The sequence below is a fragment of the Halichoerus grypus genome, chromosome 10, assembly GCF_964656455.1.
Source record: "Halichoerus grypus chromosome 10, mHalGry1.hap1.1, whole genome shotgun sequence".
Taxonomy (NCBI): Eukaryota; Metazoa; Chordata; class Mammalia; order Carnivora; family Phocidae; genus Halichoerus; species Halichoerus grypus.
Genome location: NC_135721.1, coordinates 114,720,481 through 114,742,064, shown reverse-complemented (window position 1 = coordinate 114,742,064; position 21,584 = coordinate 114,720,481). Strand labels below are relative to the sequence as shown.

At 44.6% G+C, this 21,584-nt stretch overlaps 1 protein-coding gene across 10 annotated transcripts in view; it reads right to left on the bottom strand.

The window, feature by feature from the left end:
• Positions 1 to 21,584, bottom strand: part of RALY (RALY heterogeneous nuclear ribonucleoprotein) — a 78,329-nt gene that overhangs the window by 44,944 nt on the left and 11,801 nt on the right. The window lies entirely within an intron of this gene.

Here is a 21,584-nt window from a genome sequence, read left to right as displayed (position 1 = left end):
CTCCCCCTGCTTGTGTTCCCTCTCTCACTGTGTCTCTCTCTGTCAAATAAATAAAATCTTAAAAAAAAAAAAAAGATAGGTTGATAATTAAATACATTATTTCAAGTTATGCTAAGTGCTATGAAGAAAAATAAACCAGAGTAAGAGAGGAAAGAATGACAAGGAGTGAGAATGAGGCCTATTTTAGATAAAATGATCAGGGAAACCTGGGGCACCTGGGTGGCTCAGTTGGTTAAGCATCTGTCTTCAGCTCAGGTCATGATCTCAGGGTTCTGGGATCAAGCCCCGCATGGGGCTCCCTACTCAGCGGGGAGTCTGCTTCTCCCTCTCCTTCTGCCCCTCCTCCCTGCTCGTGCTCTCTCTCAAATAAATAAAATTAAAAAAAAAAAAAAAAAGATCAGGGAAACCTTCTCCAAGAGGTAACCACCAGAAAGAGACCTGAATGAAGTGAGGGAGTAAGAGCTGCAAAGATCTGAAGAAAGACTGTTTCAGAGAGGGAGAATACCAAGTACAAAGACCCCGCAGCAATCATAGGCAAGAATAAGCTTGTTATGCTTAAAGGAACAAGAAAGTCAATATAACTAGAATGCGGTGATAGAAAGAATGAGATACTAAATATATATGGAGGAATTAATTACGATCCCTATTTTACACCTGAGAAAACTGAGGCTCAGAGGTTAGGTGACTTGCCCAAGGTCAAAGTAAATCAGTGGCAGAACTGGGAATGGAGGGGCAGTTGGCTGGCTTAGTAGAGCATGCGACTCTTCATCTCGGGGTTTTGAGTTCAAGCCCCACACTGGGTGTAGAGATTACTTAAAAATAAAATCTTAACAAAAAAGAACTGGAAATGGAATTCAGGTCATCTAGGCAACTCTGTCTCGATCTTGGGCCAGGTTCCTCCAGCTTAGATAACCCGGACCCCAGTTGGGACAAACTTTCAAGCACTCTAAAACTGGTCTCAGGTTTCTTTACTCATCCCCTCCTCTGTTGGTGAGGATGGTTGAAAAACAGAAATGGCTATATTTACCTGGAATGTGGAATAGAGGAGACTCCAGGGTTAAGGAGAACAGTAGTACATGCTAAGCACTGTTGTAAACCCTTTTTTATATTAACTCATTTAATCTGCACAACAATCTTATAAGGTTGCTGTGTTATTTCCCTATTTTACTACTAGAGAAATTGAGGCACAGATAAGTAAATTTGCCCAAGTCACACAGCTAACAGAAGGCAGAGCTGAGACTTGACCCCAGAAAGTCCATCCTCTGGAGCTTGCCCTGCCCTCTTAACCATACTATATCAACTTCTGAAAAACAAAAGAGAAAAAAGGAAACATTCTCTAGTCATAGCCAATATGGCTCAGAGCCTCAATTACCCCCAGCCTGAAATCCTCTCCATTTACTTGCAGTCCAGGCTTCCTACCGAATACCAAATGAATGGCTCTTGAGTCCCTCAGTCGGGTGGTTCCACACGCTTCTCTAATCTCTAGCTACTGTGAGCAGAAAGCGATGATAACCATGACAATCGCCATTTAATAGCCACTAACGATGAATGTACCCTTTGAAACAGACTAGGTACCAGGCTAAGAATCTTACATGCACTATCTTATTTCAGACAAGAGAGTGACAGTTGTTCCAAGACATGGGTGAAGGGGTCTCTGTGGGGCTCCAGGCCTGGAGGCAAAGCAGCAAATACATGGAACTGAAGGATCTCTGTAGGCCCACGTCAAAGGCCAAAGGCAGAGATACTAGGAGGTGAGCAGTAAGGGGAATAGACTATGAGCACCTCCAATTCAATGTCAACAAACTGAACTCATCTCCTCCTCTACAGTTCAGCAAATGATATAACCATTCTTCCAAGTACTGAGACTCTAAATGTTCATACTCTCCAACCTCTCCTTTCCTCATGCCCCATTCCCACAACTGCCAAGTCCTCATGCGTTTTTTCGTTATTGTTCTAAGAGCTCTACATCCAAACAGTTCTTCTTTATTCCCTACTGTGACAACTTCCTCTTGATTCAGGATCTCACTATCTCTTGCCTGCAAGGCTGGAATATTTCTTAAAATTTATTGACATTATAAGGACAGACTGTTACAGTAGCCTCTTCTCTGGTCTTTCAGTAGTCTACCCCTATCCCTTCCTGCTCTAACCACTGCATCCACACTGCCAGACTAATGTTCCCAATGCCACTCCCTTGCTCAGAAAAGAAAAATGAAAAAAGTCATGGCTCCCAATCACCTCAGCTTTGCTAAGTATGCCTTCATCTGGCCATCATCTGCCTTACCTCTATCATGGGCTTTCCAGCTCTCATCCTTTTGTCCATGCTGTTGTTGCACTTGGAACGCCTGTCTATTTGTACATATTCAAATCCTTCTTAATCTTCCAAGGCCTAGCAAATCTATAAAGTTATCCTGAACCCTTTTTCTCACGACTCTCTGTCATATTCTTGAATCATCTCTGTGACTACACCTGGCTCTGGCCTCATCATCAGCTTAAGCCTCAAAACCAGTTCCTCTGTTCCTTCTTGTAAAGATTCCTGCTGGTTCCAGAGAATGAAGACCTACTCGGTTAAGATTTCTCTTCTCATTCTTGCTACTCTTACTTTACTCGGGATCTATCACCTAACAAGGGACCTTGGTTCTAATCTGAGCCTCAGATTTCTACAAAATGGAGATACAATCCCCACCCTGATTATAGGACAGGGATTTTGTGAGAATCATTGCAGTAACAGAAGAGGAGGTGGGCGAAGAGTTAGGATGGGAGATTCCAGGCCAGGTCTTTAATAGCTCTTTCTTTCACTGCAAAACACTGAGCATATTTATAGAAGCCTTCTAGCCAATCAATCGAAAAATACTTCCTGGGCGTGGTTGGTCATGGTCACAGCTCTAAGTTAGGGGTTACAGATGGCACAGGGATGAATAAGAACAGTTCTTATCCTTAGGCTCCTTGCATTCCAGGGTGTGGGACTATGTGAACTTCCTGCAAAAGGACTACTACTAATATTAGGCTGGATCCAACAGTACAAAGAGTGCTCCACATATTGTAAAAATGAAGAAATCAGGCTGACTGGAGGTGGCCTCAGAAGTTTCACAGGAGCAAGGACTTAAGCCAAAAAGACACATGTTACTATGCACCAAGCACTGGGCTAGCTGTTATGAGGTTAACCCTCACACTACCCTGTGAAGAGGTGATGGCGTGCCCATTTGATATCCAAGGTAACTGAATATGGGCAAGGTTAATTGTACCATTTAAGGTCAAACAGCCAGTAAGTAGCAGAGCTAGGATTTGAACCCAAGCCTGCTTTACTTTACTCCAAAGCCTATATACGTTTACTTACTTACTTTATGATCCAGAGGACCAGATAAACTCTAAAGTTCTTTCTACCTTAAAAATCCAATGATTTGGGGCACCCAGCTGGCTCAGTCAGAAGAGCATGAGACTCTTGAGCTCAGCGCTTGATCTCAGGGTCATGAGCTCGAGCCCCATGCTGGGTATAGAGATTACTTAAATAAGTACAACTTAGAAAAAAAAATCCAATGATTTGAATGGGGGGATAGGGGAGGAGGTCTACTGCTGCTAATGTCTTCCCCATAAGACTGTAATTTTATTGGCAGGTTTAGGGTCTTATTAACTGGAATAGCCTAAGTATCTGACACAGAGCCTGGCAGGTTATACTTAGGAGACACTGTGAGTGAATGAATGAGTGAATAAGCACCTTCCCCATGAACCTTTGTTCTGAGGTCTAGAAGTAAGGTCCAAAATCTCAAGCTCCACATTATGACTCTCAGCCCCAGTATCTTTAATACCAGCTATCTACTGATCTGTTGTCTGAAGGTTCCCTTTTTCCATTCTTGTTTTCAGGAGTTAAGGGAGAGGTGGGGAGAGGTGAGGCGAGAAAAGGATAAGAAGGGAAGCTGGGTGGATAAGAGAAAAGAGAGGGAGAGGAAAACGGTGAAAGGAGAGAAGGTAAGGAAGGAGACAAAAAGGAAGGAATTGTCTGAGGCACAGACTTTGGGAAAGGTTTCTTTTCTGGTACCAGAACCAAGGATTGATTTATTTGTTTTTTAAAGAGCAGCCGAAGAATTTCTCTTTATAAATTTCAAATGAAGGGAACCTGCTTGTCCAAAACCCCAGACTAAATCTACCAGGAGGAGGTACAATGAAACTCCTCAGGGTTCCAATCCTCAGTTCTTAACCACTATCCTGCCCCAGCTCAACCTTCACCTGGTTTAGGCTAAAGCTTGCAGAGGTCAGAAATACCAGTTCTTCTGAATACTCCTCTGCTCCTCCTCCAAGGGTTATTCCAGGCTAGTGAGCCTTGGGAATCCAACTTCCTTATGGATGAGGAGACATTGACATCCTCTGGATGCTTCGCCCCAGCTCCCTGTCATGAAAGTTTTGTTGAACCCTAAGGGAAAAAGAATTACTCCCTTTCTGCTGAGTTCCTCAAATGTGTGTGAAAAAATTGGGGTGAAGATGTGGATGAAGGCGGCAAGGTCCCTTCAGAACTCTACATCCTGAGTCCTAATACAGCTTAACCTTCTTTAGGTCTCATCTGCAAATTATACACTCATACTTCCCCTTCTTCCTAAATTAGTAGAGAAAGCACTGGGCTGAGAGTCAGAAAACCTAACAGCTAGTTCCAGCTCTACCTCTGATTCGCTGTGTGACCTTGGACAAGTCCTTTCACCTTCCTGGACATTAGTTTCCGTATCTGTAAAATGAGGGAGCCAGCATCTACTCTTCTGAAGAATCTTTTGAGGGATCAAGAAGACTGGCAAGAACAGTAAATTTATTTGGTTTTATATGAATGGTAAAGAAAGAATGAGGGGATGGTCTCTTAAGAAAGAAAGAAAAAGGGCTATACCACCTTTCAGTTGAAGGGCCTGCTCTGAGTGAAAGGATTAGGAAGAACTGTGGCAGACAGGCCACTGTCCGTACCTCCATCAAATGAGAGGCGCCAACCAAGACTTAAAACAACTCATGGACCACATACATGCAAATCCCAACAGGTCCAAGTACAGAGAAAACAAGAACCACTATAAGTCACACATTGCTCAGGAAAAGAACAAGTAGTAATAATCAATTTAGTGGTGAAGAGCTCAGACTCTAGAATCAGACACCTGGATTTGAATCCTACTCTGTCTCTTAACTACCTTTGTGACCTTAGGCAAGGTACTGACCTTCTGTGCCTCAGTTTCCTTCATTTATTAAAAATGGTTCCTGCTTTGGGGCGCCTGGGTGGCTCAGTCGGTTAAGTGCCTTCAGCTCAGGTCATGATCCCAGGGTCCTGGGATCAGAGCCCCACGTCGGGCTCTCTGCTCAGCAGGGAGCCTGCTTCTCCCTCTCCCTCTGCCTGCCGCTCCCCCTGCTTGTGCTCTCCCTCTCTGTCAAATAAATAAAATAAAATAAATTTTTTAAAAAATGGTTCCTGTTTCATAAATGTTTTATTGGGAAAAATAAATGAGACAGCATGGGAAAGCCCACACCTAAGAGCCTGGCAAAAGTGACTCAATGATAGGTATTGTTATTCCATTGTTATTCCATGTAAGTACCACAAAAGGATGAATCAGAAGCAATAAAAAGGCCTAGGAGGAAAAAAAAGAAATGCACATTTGCCATTACCTATTACGTATCATGTCCTATGCCCAAAGCCTTAATTATTTTCATTTATTCCTAATAACCTTTTGAGGTCAATAAAATGATCCCTATCTTACAAGAGGAAACTGAGCCTCGGAGAAATAACTTGTCTAATACCACACAGCTAGGAAACAGAACTTACTGGAACCAAGGTCTGACTCCAAAGATTGTGTTCTTTCTACTATATACCTTGTACTTTCTCATGCTCAAAAATAAGAAGACCCCACCACTACATATAGGCACCAATAATAAAATTTTAGGAAATGGACCAAATTCTCCCATTTTGTACTTGATGAAGCAACTACTGGTTTTGCATGCCTGGGAAAAAGATGGGCAGGGGTCGAATGCAAACATACCATCAAGATCCAGACTTGCAGGATTTGGCTTACCAGACCTTCCCAAGGGGCTCTCAGCCAGTTGTTGCAGTAAGAGAGGAGAGAGGGACTATTCCCAGACTGGATACCACACCCAAAAGGATAATGTTCTAAGACTATATCAAACAGTCAAGAAGCCATGAGAGGTTCAGCCTGCGCTGAACTCAAATACCTGATCAGAACACCTAATACTGGGAGGGAACACAATGCTAGGAACACCTTTACAAGACTCAGTATGCACTGTGTCCTGCATGTGCAAATTGTCTCTATTTCTGGGAAGCACTTTATTATGGCCCAGATGACCACAAGTCAGCCTGAAAAGAAGCACTCATTCCCTTAGGTCAGGCCATTATTTTCGAGCATTCCACCAACATCATCATCATCATCATCATCATCATCATCATCATCATCACAATAATAATAATACAGAACAAGTTCTACAGGAGTACACAGAAACCAGGAACTACAGCTTGCAACTAGGGGAAAGGAGCCAGGAAATGAATTAAGAGAAGATCTGGGGAAGAACTGAGTCCTAGACATCAAAGGCTTTTGGGAGGGTGGGGAACCAAGCAAAAGGCCTGGGACAAGAAAAGGGAGTGCTGCAGGGGGCTAAGGAAAGATTTTGATAGAAGAAATCATCTCCTACATTTGTAAAGCAAAAAAAAAATTTTTTTTTAAATAGCATGTCCCTATCGAACCCTTGCTGTTTAAAGAAGACTCTCCAAGGCCTACAGGAAGACTGAAAAAAAAAGTGGTATTTTCCTCTGGAGAGGGGAAGGAAAATAGAAGTTGGGTTCTCTAGGACTCTGGGGTGGCAACCAAGGCAAGAATGAGCAGCGCCAGGAAATAATCATAGGATAACAGCTCCAAGTACAATCAGACAGGGCTCACCTGCAGGTGGCCTCAAACCCACTTCTGCTCTGATCAGCACTTCAGGGTGCACAACTGCCCACATCCAGCAGGGAATATAAGATTAGCCACTGAGCAAAAAGCCTTTGTCCTAGGAGCCATGCTTGTCAATTTATTTGTTAGTTCTTTTCCAGCTGCACCCTAACCTCTTGGCCTCAAAATGAACTGCCTCAATCCTTGTGAGGCCTGCTTTTCCCCGCCTTGACCAAACCCATGGTCTTACAGTTCTACCAGACTCCTCCCACTCACAAGGATACCTGACCTTGACTCTTGTGACTGACTCTATTGTGTGGCTGCCTATGCCCAGGCATAATTAACCAACTGGCTGTGGTTTGCCACTGGGGCTAAAAAGATGACTCACAACATCATAAAAATGCAGCCAGGTCACAAAATAGCTCAGTAAAACCCTCCTCTACTCCCCAACAAAGACAGGTGTCAGGATGCCCAGCATATCACAAAAGGAGGCCCTCAAGGGCAGCTGGTTTCTTACTGACAGGTGACATTAGGGCTCTTGAGCTTAGTCCATGTCCATGTATGAGAACATTATTTATGCCATAAATAGATGAAACTCAATCCAGGCAGTCTCTAGGCTGCCTGGAGGAATGTCCAGAGAATACAACACATGCGCAAGACAATCATTTCTTGCCTCTGAATTTTCTTAACAGCTAACAGCACTTCTCCTTCCTCAGCTGAAGCTGTCTCCAGTTTCCCCCTCCTCCTTCCCTAGAAGAACCAACCCTTCAGGAATCATCAAGGGAGGCACCAGTAATTACTGTTTTCTTTTCTCCATGCTAATGAGACAGTTGGATGGTTCTCCTCCCCCCCTCCCTAGCTGGAAGGGAGAATCTAAGGCTTTATAATCTGTAACCCACACACCAAAGCTTGGGCCAGACAGTGCCTCTGCAACTGAACTGTGTAGACGATGGCTTTCTGTCCCTGATGAGACCAGAGCTGGAAAAGTCCCCACCATTTTAGAAAAGGCAGACCAGAGTGGCAAGAGGATCTGTCCAAAGTCACAGAAGGAAGTCCATGAAAGGGCCAGATTCCTATTCCCAATCAGGACACTTCCCACATCATCCAGACTTCTACAGTACAGAATGACTTTGGAAGTGTCCTCAATGTGGAGCCAGGAACTCCAAGTATCAAGTTCACATACTGGTTTTGTTTTTTGTTTTGTTTTTACAGAAAGAACATACGCAAGCATTTGAGTGGGGGTGAGGGCAGTGGAGAGGAGCACAGGGAGAGGAAGAGAGAATCTTAAGCAGGCTCCAAGGCCCGTGTGGAGCCAGACACAGGGCTCAATCTCACGACCCCGACATCATGACCTGAGCAGAAATCAAGAGTCGGATGCTTATCCAACTGAGCCACCCAGGCACCCCTACACATAATGGTTTTGAATACGTACTTAAAAAGCAACAACAGGGACGCCTAGGTGGCTCAGTCGGTAAAGGGGGCTGCCTTCGTCTCAGATCGTGATCCCAGGGTCCTGGGATCGAGTCCCGCATCGGGCTCCTTGCTTGGCGGGAGTCTGCTTCTCCCTCTGCCTGCTCTGCCTGCCATTCCCCCTGCTTGTGCTCTCTCTCTCTGACAAATAAATAAATAAAATCTTTAAAAAAAAAAGGGCGCCTGGGTGGCTCAGTTGGTTAAGCGACTGCCTTTGGCTCAGGTCATGATCCTAGAGTCCCGGGATCGAGTCCCACATCAGGCTTCCTGCTCAGCAGGGAGTCTGCTTCTCCCTCTGACCCTCCTCCCTCTCATGCTCTCTGTCTCTCATTCTCTCTCTCTCAAATAAATAAAATCTTTAAAAAAAAAAAAAAAAAAAAGGCAACAACAATGTTCTGTAGATAGGGACTCAGCCCCAAGAATCTCAGTTCTGGGATGGAAAGGCAGGATCCCAGCACCAATGCCAATTTTACCCCAGATATAATGCCAATTTTACCCCAAAATTAAAATCTCAAGTAGGTGGTCAGGCAAAAAAAGAATCTGTACATTTGGGGGCTCCTGGGTGGCTCAGTCATTAAGCATCTGCCTTCGACTTAGGTCATGATTCCAGGGTCCTGGGATCAAGTCCCACATCGGGCTCCCTGCTCGGCGGGAAGCCTGCTTCTCCCACGCCCCCTGCTTGCGTTCCCTCTCTCGCTGTCGAAAAATTTTAAAGAATTTTAAAATCTAAAAAAAAAAAAAAAAAAAAAAGAATCTGTACATTTTAGCTGGGATTCAGTTCAGTTACGTGCAGACTACAAATACCAAGGGTGGGATCCAAAAGTTAACCTTAAAAATGAACTTCTGGTCTGGTGGCTAAAGGAGGTCCTGAGGATAGTACACTTGGACCTCAGTCTTGCTAATCCAATCCTCTTATGTCACAGATGAAGAAACTGAATCTAGGAAGCTTCAGAGGAGAGGACCCATGGTGAAGCAGCAGGAGTGAAGGATGTTACAGCCTAGAGCTAGCCACGGCCTGCCTGGATAGCCCCGGTCAAAAAAAAAGGAAGACAGGGTCTCTGGGAAAAGGAGCCAGCACTTGTAACGGCTGCATTGAGAAGAAAATGGCTCAAGGTTTTAAGCTGGAATAATTTGTAGAATCTAACAAGGCTTATTTTTTCAGCCTGAAAACCAGCTCCTGTCAGCCTCTAAAACCTCTTTCCTTTCCCTCTCACTGTCTATCCTAGCTCTATCATTTCAAGTAGGAATCAGCAACTCCAATCCAGTCCTTGAACTAATTCTGACTCCAGGCAGGAAATATTTAAATCAGTCTTAGCTGCAACCTCCATCCCCTACCCACAGGGCCTGGATATCAACGCCTTCTCCCCATTTGCTACCACAGAGTTGACACTGGGCTCCCTGTGCTATTCCAGGCCACTGCCAGTGCTGACCACCAGACTTCACCTTCTAGAGGTCACAAAATCATGTGACTATTCTATAAATGGGCCTAAGTCCATGTGGTAACCCCTGCCTTAGTCACCTAACAACTCAGGCCCTCCAAGGACTAAAGCCTAGCTCTGAATCCCAGCCCAGATTTCCCCATCAGTTGCCATTCTCCAGACACTGCCTAGGAACCTGAACCTGCACTTGAGTTTGCTGCCCTCCCTACCCTTCGGCAAGGAAGGCAGCATGGTACGGTAGAAATAGCATGCAGACAGACCTGGGTTTGAGCCCTGGCTCTGTCACCTACACTGCATATCCTTAGGCACTGTTCCTTAACTGCTCTTGTGTATCCTCTTAGAGCTATCATCACTGTTTACCTGTCTCTGTCCTCTATCACTCTCCCCTACTTGGGAACAAGGAATATTTGTTTCCCCATAACCTCGATGAGTCAGTCACTGTCTACTGAATGATCCTCTAAAACTAAGTTCCCACTGTCTGTAAAATAGGGATAATATCACCGATCTCAGAGTTGTGAGATAAATAGGAAAAGTCCATAAATTGCCTGGATCAGCACCTTCCTCTACTGTATCATGGATGCCCAGGGCCAAGTGTTTGCCTGTACTGAACTAGACTGCCCATCCTAGAGACACCATGCCTTGCTGAACCTCTAGGACCACATGGACCTGACCTCCAGAGCCTGTTCCACTCCGGTAATTAGACTGAGTGCCAGGTCCTGGGACCTGCCAGTAAAAACAGCTAGAGATAGGACTACTCTCCTCACAGTCAAAGGCAATGAATTTCAAGTAGATGAAGTGTGGGAATATACTAATATTTTAGATTGCAAGGAGGGAGGGAACATGGGGGGGGGTGAGGGAAGGTGTGCTCTGAAGTTGGGGTCTTAGAGAAGAAATCTCCAATTCCAAGAAGTGGCTAAAGTCATTTGTACTGGAGCCTACAGAACGTCCAGAGACATGAAACAAAGGGGCTGAGGTCACATAGTAAGCTAAAGGGAAGTAAGTCTGGAACCCACCACTGCAGTCTCCCCATCTAGTGTTTTTTTCTATCCTATAGAGCAGATGCACAATGTTCTAGAAAAAGGGGAGGCATAGGGGATACAGTGTAGTGACAGGGAGCAACTCATAAGGGATGTCAAGTGGTACTTATGCAGTTTCTGGCTGGGAGAGGGAACTGAGAAATAAATCTAGCCTTTGGTTTTACAGAGGCCTAATATGCTCTGGAAGCTGAAGGGTAGAAGTTCAATGTGGCTAGAACAAGTGTGAGTAGTTAAGGAAGAAAAAGCGTAAACAGTGTCCTCAAAGAATCATAAGCCCCTCTCCCACAACAGCAGCTACTCTGGGTGATCAAAACCCTCTTGCCCACCCATCCCCAACTTCTCAACTCAAACTATGTTCCAGATTTGAGGATATGTGTCTTTTCCATTAGAGGGCGCTCAGACTTATAAACTGCAAGTGAAGCACAGAGAAGTGGCAGAGCTCTGCACCAAGTGGAAGAATTCTTTGTCCTATTTACCATATTCACCTGAACTTCTGACAAGTTAAGTGATTTGTCCAAGGTCACACAGCTAATAAGGGCAAACTAGGACTTGTTGGTATCCTGTGTCCTTTTGTGACCATGGTAACTTTCAGCAAATTTGACCTTTATAAAGTTTTGAGAGGTGGGCAGGGCTAGTGACTTCTGCTAAATCATGCCGTCCCTTCTGAAAAGCCTCATTTGGGAAACCTCCAATTCATTTCAGGCCTAGTCTCTTTACAGAACTTTCATAATTACCTTCTAACTCAGAGGCCAGCAAACTTTTTCTGTATCAGGCCAGATAGTAAATATTTTAGGTTTTGTGGGCTAGAGCAGTCTCTGTAGTATTCAACTTTGCCACTGTACTATGAAAACACTCAGAGAGGAACAAACAAGTGTGCTGTACCTCAGTACAATTTTATGAAAAGAGGTAGCAGACTGGATTCAGCCCACAGGTCATGGTTTGCTGACACCTGTTCTAACTAATCTACTGTCTCTCATCAACCTGTCTCCCAATCCATCATACACACTCATATGACAAGCCCTGTACCCTCATGGATCCCCTTTGCCTACAAGATAAAGTTTAAACTCTACCCCCACCCTCTACCATATCGTTCCCCTGCACACTGTACTCCAATTACAGCAGATTATCACCTGGCAACTTCCTACCTTTCCCCCCTACTATTCCCTGACACCCGCAATGCCCTCCATTCCTCTGTCAATACCTATTCAGGGACAAGTTCAAACGGCAACACCTGTGAAAAGTCCTTGCTTGCCTTAATTAGCCCTCTATATATGGCTGTCCCTCACCCACCACCGCCTCCCCACTCCCCCACAATTGTCAGCCTCATAGGGGCAAGCACTGTGTCATAGTCAACTCTGTATCCTTTGCAGTACCTAACATAGCACCCAGTCTCCGCTGACTGAACAGGCTTGGTTTCTAGGCCCTTTTAAGGTCACTAGAACGTGGGGACCTTTGTTTCTAACAGAATACTCACAGCATCAACAGAGCCTTCAGTCGGCTTCAAGAGCTGCCCCCCACCTCCCTTTTGTATCCTCGGGATTGGCCAGGTAACTGGTTAAGACCAAGCATTTTACTAGGTGGTTCTAGCCTGTGCTCAGATATGTGAAAAGAGGGATCTTATTTTCAAACCTCTGCCCCTGACCTCAAACTGTATCCTTAATATCAGCCATAAACTGATCCCAGACACATATTTAGCCCTAGATCAGGAGACAGCCTTCTAACAAGCACAGATCCCTGGTCCTGAAGGCAGGGGATTTCACCCAGGGAAAGTCTCAGGGCATGCAGTCCAACCTCAAATGAAGAGGAAACTCAAAATATGTGGTAAGAATCATCAGGAGCATCACCTCTGCAAAGGGATCTCTACTGAGACTAAAGGTCCTGGGCAAGCCTATAGCCCACAAGTATGGCTATCCTAGCTCGGGGAAGCTATGAGGCCAAAGACTAAATTGCTGATGGGAAAAAAACAAAACAGGGGCGCCTGGGTGGCTCAGTCGTTAAGCGTCTGCCTTCGGCTCAGGTCATGATCCCAGGGTCCTGGGATCGAGCCCCGCATCGGGCTTCCTGCTCAGCGGGATGCCTGCTTCTCCCTCTCCCACTCCCCCTGCTTGTGTTCCCTCTCTCGCTGTGTCTCTCTCTGTCAAATAAATAAATAAAATCTTTAAAAAAAAAAAAAAACAAATACACAAAGAATTTTTCTCCTAAGCCCAGAACGGAACAACATTCCATCTGGGTAAGTGAGCTTGTCACAGGCATGGGGTACTTAGCATATCTGCCATTCCAGGATTACTGCTGTCAAATTTTAATTAGGGTAATTAGAGTTAAAAATGTAATTTCATTTCAGGGGTATTTTGAACAGATTCCATTAATTTCTTTTTTTGAAAGAACACAGAAAGGAGGGGCAGGCTGAGTGGAGCAAAGGATTTTGCCATGGGAGAAGCGAAGCCATGTGCCTGGGCCAGATGAGCTTTCAAAACACTGCCCAGAACGCCGAGCACACACCTGTGCAGGCTTGGCCCGGAGGACAGAGAAAGCTCTTCAGCTTTCTTCCTTAGTTCCCTCCCTGAAACTAAGTTTCAGTCAGCATCTGCTAATAAATGTACCTCCTTCTCCCCAACTCCTGCTCCTGTATTACTGCCATTCAGCAGCTACTATTACAGCCCCAAGTCTGGCAAGGGGCACGAGCTTAGGGCTGACAATCTGATTTGCTACATGTTAGTGAATGCATTAATGTCCACCCCCTTGTCAGGAGCTCCTGGTCACATTTTTATGTTTTTCTTTGTGCTAATTCCCTCGTCTAGAGCGACCCTCCTTGCTTTGCCTGCCTCAACTTTTCCTCTTCCTTCAAAGCACAAATCAAAGTTATCTTCCCCAGGAAAGCTCTCCTTCGTGCCTGTAATCCCAGATTCCCTTGCACATGCCTCCATTAAGGCATACACAGAATACTGTGGTTTGTCTCCTTGTTTGACTCTTGATGCTAGATTGTGAAGTCTTTCATGGCAGAGACTGGGTCTTCATATGGGAATCCTTAGGCACTAGCACAAGCCCTGACACGTCGGAAATACTCAATAAATACTTGCTGAATGACCAACGATAGGGGGAATTGGGTCTGACCACAACTGGTAGCTAAGCATGTTAAGCCCTCACGGACTACAATGCCTACAAATACCCAGTCATGAGTTCCTTCCCCCTCCTTGCACAGGGCCAGTTTAGAAACATGACTTTGCACTCCATGCAGGAGGAAGTCCTCCCATTGATACCAAATGATGATTGATCTCTCCCATTAGAGCCTGCTTATTCCTTAAGGACCTTGGAAAGGAGATGAGAAAGCAAAAGCAAGCAGAGCATCTCCCCACATCCTCTTCATCAATGATTTTAAAGAATTTCCTCCAGTCTTTGAAGAGCTCCAGGGAGAGGGCCCGAGCTCCAGTTCAATCTGCGGAAAGATAAAGGATGGCCCTGGGAGAAAGCACTTCATCAGCTTGGAATCTGTGCTGCAAATGCTCAGAAATGTTGTAATGTAGTACAATAAAGAACATGCAATGTGACATAGAACAGCCAAGTCATTTCACTTCTCTGAGCTTCAGCTTCCTTTTCAAACCTATCCCAGTAGGTTGTTACAGTAGGAGAAACATACAAAGGGGCTTTAAACCAGTATTTAACACTTAGTAGGTATTCAATAAATGATTTTTCCATCTGAAGAAGGCACCTGTACTATATACCTAGCATCATATTATGTTTATAAGTTTACAGAGGTGAGGAAAAGATATCAAAGGGGGATACAAGTTAACCATTTCTGTTTGCTCAGGGCAGCCCTGCCTGCCAATTTCAGGGGAAGAGGGACTGTTGTTTTGACCAGTATAACCAGAGCCACTTCATGGGAATCAGATTCTCCTTAGCTAGGAACACGCCTATAGCCTCCTCCCAGGCTCCCCAGGCCTGGCTGCAGGCCCATTATCAATCCATTTCTAATTAGGACCTGTGTCAGTGCTTCTGACAGAAGGTCAGGGCCTAGGCTGCCTCTGCTGGCCTCTGGCCAAAGCCTGAAATGCTCTGCCCAGGGTAGACCCAGAGAACCACCACTTCTGTGGTAGAAAAGAATACCAGACTGAACTCATCATAAAGCAGCATAAAATTTTAGAGCTGAAAGGGTCCTTTACGAGCATGAGCTTTGTTGTATTATAGGTGAGAAAGCTGAGGTCCAGAAAAGAATCTGTCCAATGTGGTACAAAAAAGATCTTGATAATTGCTTCCCAACCTGGCTACACAACAGAAGGACTCTGGGAACTTGTTAAAAATATAGTTTTCTAGGCCCCACCCCAGAGAACCTGATATGGAACATATGCAGTGGCTCTGTCTCTTTTGCTAAGTAGATGATCATCTTCCAATAAAAGTGAACCCTGAAAGGACCAGTTTGCAGCTAGGTTCAAATCCACCTTGGGTCATAACAGTGTCATTTAGAAGCAACCCTCTGTTGTCTGACCCAACCATAACAAGGTTATTCTAGGGGACTCAGAAGTATCTGTCATAAATGGTTCAGACTTCTAACGGTCCACTAGTGTGGCTGTTGGCAAAGACATTTCCTTTCAAAACTAGTTTGAAACTAAAATGTCTCTTATGAAGATTAGAAATACCCAAGGAGGGGATAGCAGGGAATTGTGGGAAATGGTGTGGTATTGAGTGTGAGACATGGGGCGTGGGGAGATGTTGTCTGTGTACAGGGGAGGCCTTGTGTGGATATGTAAGGAAACTGTGGTGTCTGAGGCTTGCAGGTACCTCCATAACACATACAATTCTGAGCACCTGGTTAGAGAAGAGTGGACAGGGGGTACTGGAGGATAAATGTGTGGGTACATGGCAGGAGGAGGAAGTAGATAACTTGAAGATGTAAGGGAGATAATACGGATTTGTATGGAAAGGAAGCAATGTGTGCACCTTTGTGACTCAATTTTGTGTCTATGTATTGCAAAACATATGAACTTGTAGGGACAGGAGGGAGTGTGTGTGGCCTAGACACTTGTATGCATAAGAAAACAGATCCATGAGCATATCTGACTCATCCAGCCCTAGCTTTGCCTGAAGGCTCATACCACTCAAGGGCAGGCCTGTCTGCAGAAATTTCTCATTAAAAATGACATTATGACAACTACTAAAAAAAAAAAAAAAGAAAAATGGTAACACGCCCCCCAGCATCGTGGCAGGTTAAAAAAAAGTCAATGCCAATAAAACACGACAGACATATAAGAAGCAATTATGCCACGATTATTTCTCAGCTTCAGAAGGGGAGGTGTTTATTTGGAGTTAAATATTGTATAGCTGATTCACATCTCAACTCAAAGGACTGGATTTCCTGGGTAACTTGGGAAAGAGGGCAAGAAAGAATAAAGTAGGTAGAGAAAGGTAAACAACAAAGTTAAAAAAAGGGGGGGGGGAGGACTGGAGAAATGGGAAGATGAAAAAGAGAAAAGGTTGGGGAAAAAAAACAAAAATAAAAGGCAACTAGGTTACAAGAGATAGGGAGAAGGGAAGGAAAGAAGAAAGAAAAAAGGTAGAAAAGACAGGAGAGAATTTCCTTTAGGCTGGCACTTAGCACGCTCTATAGCAGGATTTCTAGCCAAGGGGATGATGGGTGGAGTAGGTGGTAGGGCCTGATCTCTATACTTCCTCATTGCTTTTAGTACAACCATTCCCTCCATCAGGAATGTTCTTCCCACCATCTTTGCCAATTTGAACTTCTAAATCTTCAAGAACTTTTTCAAAGGCTACCAGCTTTTAGAAGCTTCCAAGATTTCTCCCAGTTAGAAGTTAGCTCTCAAGAACTCCCATAAAACTTCCACAGCACTTTGTCATATTTGACCTGAAGCATTTAACATTCAACTTTATACCACGGGTATCAGTACACATACATTTCTGTTATTCATTCTGCAAGTACTATTTGTGCCAGGGCCATTACAGAGACACAAAGGAAACAGATAAGTAGTACACTGTTCCCTGACCCATAAGATCTCAATTTCATGAATGAGAGCAGATTTGGGTGTAATACAACAGCAGAATACAACTACAGAAGTAGAAGCAAAGTGTAAAGAAGAATTCTGCTCATGGAGGGATCATGGAATGCTTCATTGAGAAGATGGCATTTGGAATGCTTCGAAAAAATGAACAGGAGCTTGTCTGGTAAAGGGGGCAGGGAGCTGAGAGCTTTCTACGCAGGGGAACGGTCAAACAACAAAGTCATGCTGAACTGAGTGGGAGCACAGGGAAACAGGGGCTGTTACCATGCCGCTGACAGAGGGCAGCATAGTGAGGTGGCACCAGACTGTATGAGCCTTGTAGCCAAGCCCAGAGTTGAGATTTTATCCTTTCCAACCTGGGGTGAGGTGGAGAAGAGGGCGCTATTTTAAAATGTTTAATCTCCTTTATTTAGTTGCCCTACTTTAGAGCAAGTCCCCTCAAAAACCCTGGAAACAGGTCCAATCCCAGGCTCTGCCTACTACAGAAGCATTATAAGAATTTCCCACGGAGGAGAAGGGCAGGCAACAGTCAGAAAAATAAGGAATAAAAGGGTGGGGATTAGCGGTGGGGGAAAGTGATGCACAAGGGAGGGCAGCAGGGCTCAAGGAGAAAGGAGCTGGAGGGGAGGAAACCGAAGAAGCAGAGAGACGGATCTTCGCACTGAGGTTCCTTGTTGCTGAGCTGTCCTCTACATCTTTCTAGGTAGAAAAAATAAGGTCAATCTGATGCTAGTGACAGAAAGACCCTTTGTGCTGAGACTGAGCACATTTACTAACTGCCACCTCAACCCTCCCTTTGCACAAGATGATAGAGCTGTGCCAAGAAATGGAGTTTGCTCCAGCTCTACCAACCACCCCAAAGTAGCCAAAACCCCTTGCCCCATGCCCCATGCCCTAAGAGTGCGTGAGGCAGGAGCACCAAACAAAGGTCTGGAGTTTGAAGCGGGGCCTGCCCAGGACCCCAGAAAAGCTCTGCTTCCTTCCCGGGACCTCAATTTCATCTGCAAAACAAGGGGAGTAAAGGTGAAGCTCTCTTAGAGGCTGCATAGTCTATGAATTTATAGAAGCTGCTTCCCACAGAGGGTGACATGTAATGTGGGAATTTTCCTAACCTATCAAGTCATAACTTCATTCTTTCCACTCTGAGTTATGGCCAGTTTGAAGCCAAGGAGAAGTCAGACCCAGAATGGCAGCTGTCCCTGACACTATTATCCATTTGGCCCTGTCCAAAATTTAGTCCCTTGCCCAGACCTGTTTATCTCCTAGGTCACAAACAGATGCTCAGGCCCAAGAATGTGTTTTGTCTGACCCACATAAATTTGTTTAAAAACCTCTGAATTGGGGCACCTGGGTGGCTCAGTCAATCATCTGCCTTCGGCTCAGGTCATGATCCCAGGGTCCTGGGATTGAGCCCCACATCAGGCTCCCTGCTCAGCAGGGAGCCTGCTTCTCCCTCTCTCTCTGCCTGCCTCTCTGCCTACTTGTGTTCTCTGTAAAAAAACCTCTGAATTAACTGCTAACATTTCAAATCAGATCTCATGTTTTTAGAAAATTTTCCAGCTTCTCAAAAATATGAGCTCTCGGGGCACCTGGGTGGCTCTGGCAGTTGAGCATCTGACTCTTGGTCTTGGCTCAGGTCGTGATCTTGGGCTCCCAGCATCAGGCTCCTCACTCAGCGGGAAGTCTGCTGGAGATTTCTCTCCCTCTGCCCCTCCCCACATGTGCGTGCTCTCTCTCTCTCTCAAATAAATTAAATCTTAAAAAAAAAAAAAAAAATCAAGAGTTCTGGCAACCCTAGACCCCGTGGGGTAAAGGTCAAAGGGCCTACTGTAATCCTATAATTTATGTGATACCTTCTCATCTAAAAAAAAAATCCATACTAACATGATTTAATATGAGTAAACTTTTCAATTACTAGTTATAATATTTAAACTAATTCAACTCCAAAAAATCTGAGTACACTGACACTTCAGGAAGGTATGTTTTATCCAGTGATTTCATATATGCAGCCATGTGTCCCAGTTCGAGAAACTCCAACATAGTTTATCTACTCACTCAAAACATACTCAGGTCCTATGGTAAGCACTGGGAAAACAGTAATTAACAAGACAGGCATGGTTCCTACCTTTGTGGAGCTCATGGTCCAGTAGGATATAATGGGGAAAAAGCTATAGAGAGTAGGGAGCACAAAGAAACACTAAGCTAAGGATCTCAAATAGGGACTTGTCTGTAAAAGGAAAAGGTTTAATTAGGCCTTTGTTGCTGAAAAGTCCTTTCCAGCTCAAAATTCTACCAGCATCACAAGAACTTAGCCCAATATCCTTTTCGAGTTCCTAATACTTATTAGCTTCCTCCCTTTATCTGGGAAATCATGATCAGTTATCATGGAAATTACCATGGTGCTCCACATACAAGATGATTTTACAGTAATTACAGAAGCCAAAGGGAACAGGCAACAAGAAGAGTCATTCAGAAAAAGTCACCTACTTTCCACACATAGGAGCTGCTGCTCATTGCAGCTAGGTGGGGAGAAAGACCAGGGACTAATTCCTAAGTAAAATAGTTTTGTATTAGATGTCATGGTTTCTTTCATGAGGCATTGGGACCCACCTTCCATAACCCCACCGCCGCCAATCTTGTGTCAGAGACTGTGAAAAATGCTAATTTTATAAGGACAAGGTTCACTGAGCCTTGACTAGTTGTTGTCCTTGTGAAATCCTAAGACAAGCCAAAACACAGACTTAATAGCCAACAGGGACACCAAAGTTTCTAATAAAATGAAGATAATTCATCTAGTCCCAGGGGACTAAGAGCACTGTAACTGGGCAAAGTCCCTTCAATATTAGAGTTCCAACCAGAGCGGGGTTGGCCCAAAAGGACCAAGCAAGTAGCAAAAATAAGTACAGCTGACCAAGTGTTTCGAAGAAAAAAGTGCCAGTCTGGTGATAAATGGCAACTGGCACTGGATCACAGAGACAACAGGAAATGGTGAGGGCTTTGACAAACTTGAGAACAAATATGCCCTATCTAAAGAAGCCAGCCAATAAGGAAACAGTATGTGAAATGAACAGACATGAAGAACGTGATTCTTTAAACAAAAGCATTTTGCCAAACTAAGCTGGTAATGCAGACTTGTCCAAAGATCAGAATCATATCCCTGTGCCAAAGACCAAAAAAAGCCAAGCTACAAGCTTCTTAAACATGGACATGCCAGTACACAAGGAGTCACAATACAGGGAGTCCCTGGTAGAGAGCTCAGGAAGTGAAGCCTTCCACAAAATCGCTGGGGGCTATTCCCACGTCTATGAATAGGAAAATTGTTCCAGCCCCTGAAACTTCCTCAAAAAATCCTCCTCCCTCTTCAGGAGAAATCAGTCACCCTCATAACCCACATGCCAGGACCTCTGATCTCATACAAAGTATCTCCACTGAAAGGCAGCCCCAATATCCCCAGGCTGGCGTCCAACTCAAAACAAAACAGAAAAACACTGCAGGTCAAGTCAAACAAAATATGTATGCAGGCCAGAAACACCCCAAGGGGCTGCCAGTTTGCAATCCCTGATCTAGAGGAGAAGATCCTCTCACTAGTTCTAAACAGGAAGGATTTAGGAGTCCCCTAAGGACGCCTAACTTCTGCCAGAGGAACTGCTTTTCCAAGGAGCTATCCAGGGTCCTACACCACTTGGCTCCTGAGCTTTAGAACCCATGATTCCACCTCCTTCTTTTGCTTAATCCACTGTCAAAAGTATTTTTTTAAAAGAAAGATTTAAAGATATTAGGTACCTATTACATGCAAGGCACTCTAGGGATACAAATGCCCTGAACCTTACTTCTCTGGACTTTTGACTTTACTACTTATAATTGTATGTCATCCTGTACCCAGTGCTGTCTGCCACCCAAATTACCACAGATCCAAACCACTGCTCTATATACCACATTCAATCCTATACACCATATTGATTTTAATGGCTTGGCTAGCCAGTAAAATGAAGGCTCAGCAGCTTGGTCCCCCTAAAAGGGTTATCTTTAAAACTCCTGTCCCTGAACTCTAACAACTAAAAGCTTTTTCTTTGCAGAAGAGCACAACTGCCCCATTAGTCAGATGTCCTTGGGAGTGAACAGTACAATGCTAAATTAAATGTATGCTCTCCCCTGAATCAAGATGGCACTCCCATGCTTTACTCCATTATGACTCTATCATCTCCAGATTTCCTCAGCATTTCCTTAAAAGCAGTAACATCTTTGCCAAACAGAAAAGAAGACTAGCTTGCCCTTGAAACAGTAACTCAATCCAAGGAGGGAAGGTTTATTGCCGGAAAAATTGTTTCTTATTTACCAAGTCCTTCAAACTACATTTATGAGCAGGGGAGAACACAACAAAAATGGTTTTTAGAAAAAGGCATCTGGCAGCAGGGAGGAGCATGGCATGGAAGAGGGCAAGAAAGGATGCAGGGAGGCTAGTTAGGAAGCTCCTATAGTCCCGCCATGGCCAAAACAGGCTCCATGTCTGAAAGAGGGTATGGTCCTACAGTCCCTAGCTGACTACCTGCTCACTGAAGACAGTCTCATTCATCTGAGTATCACCCAGCATCTAGTACCATGCCATTACATGGTAGGCACTCAAATGGTCATAGACCCATAAACCACCACTCCTGTGGGAGTTCTCAGTGTACGTATCAAAGAAACTAAGGCCCAGAGAACTTAAAGTGATTTGCCCAAGCTCACAGAATGGGTGAG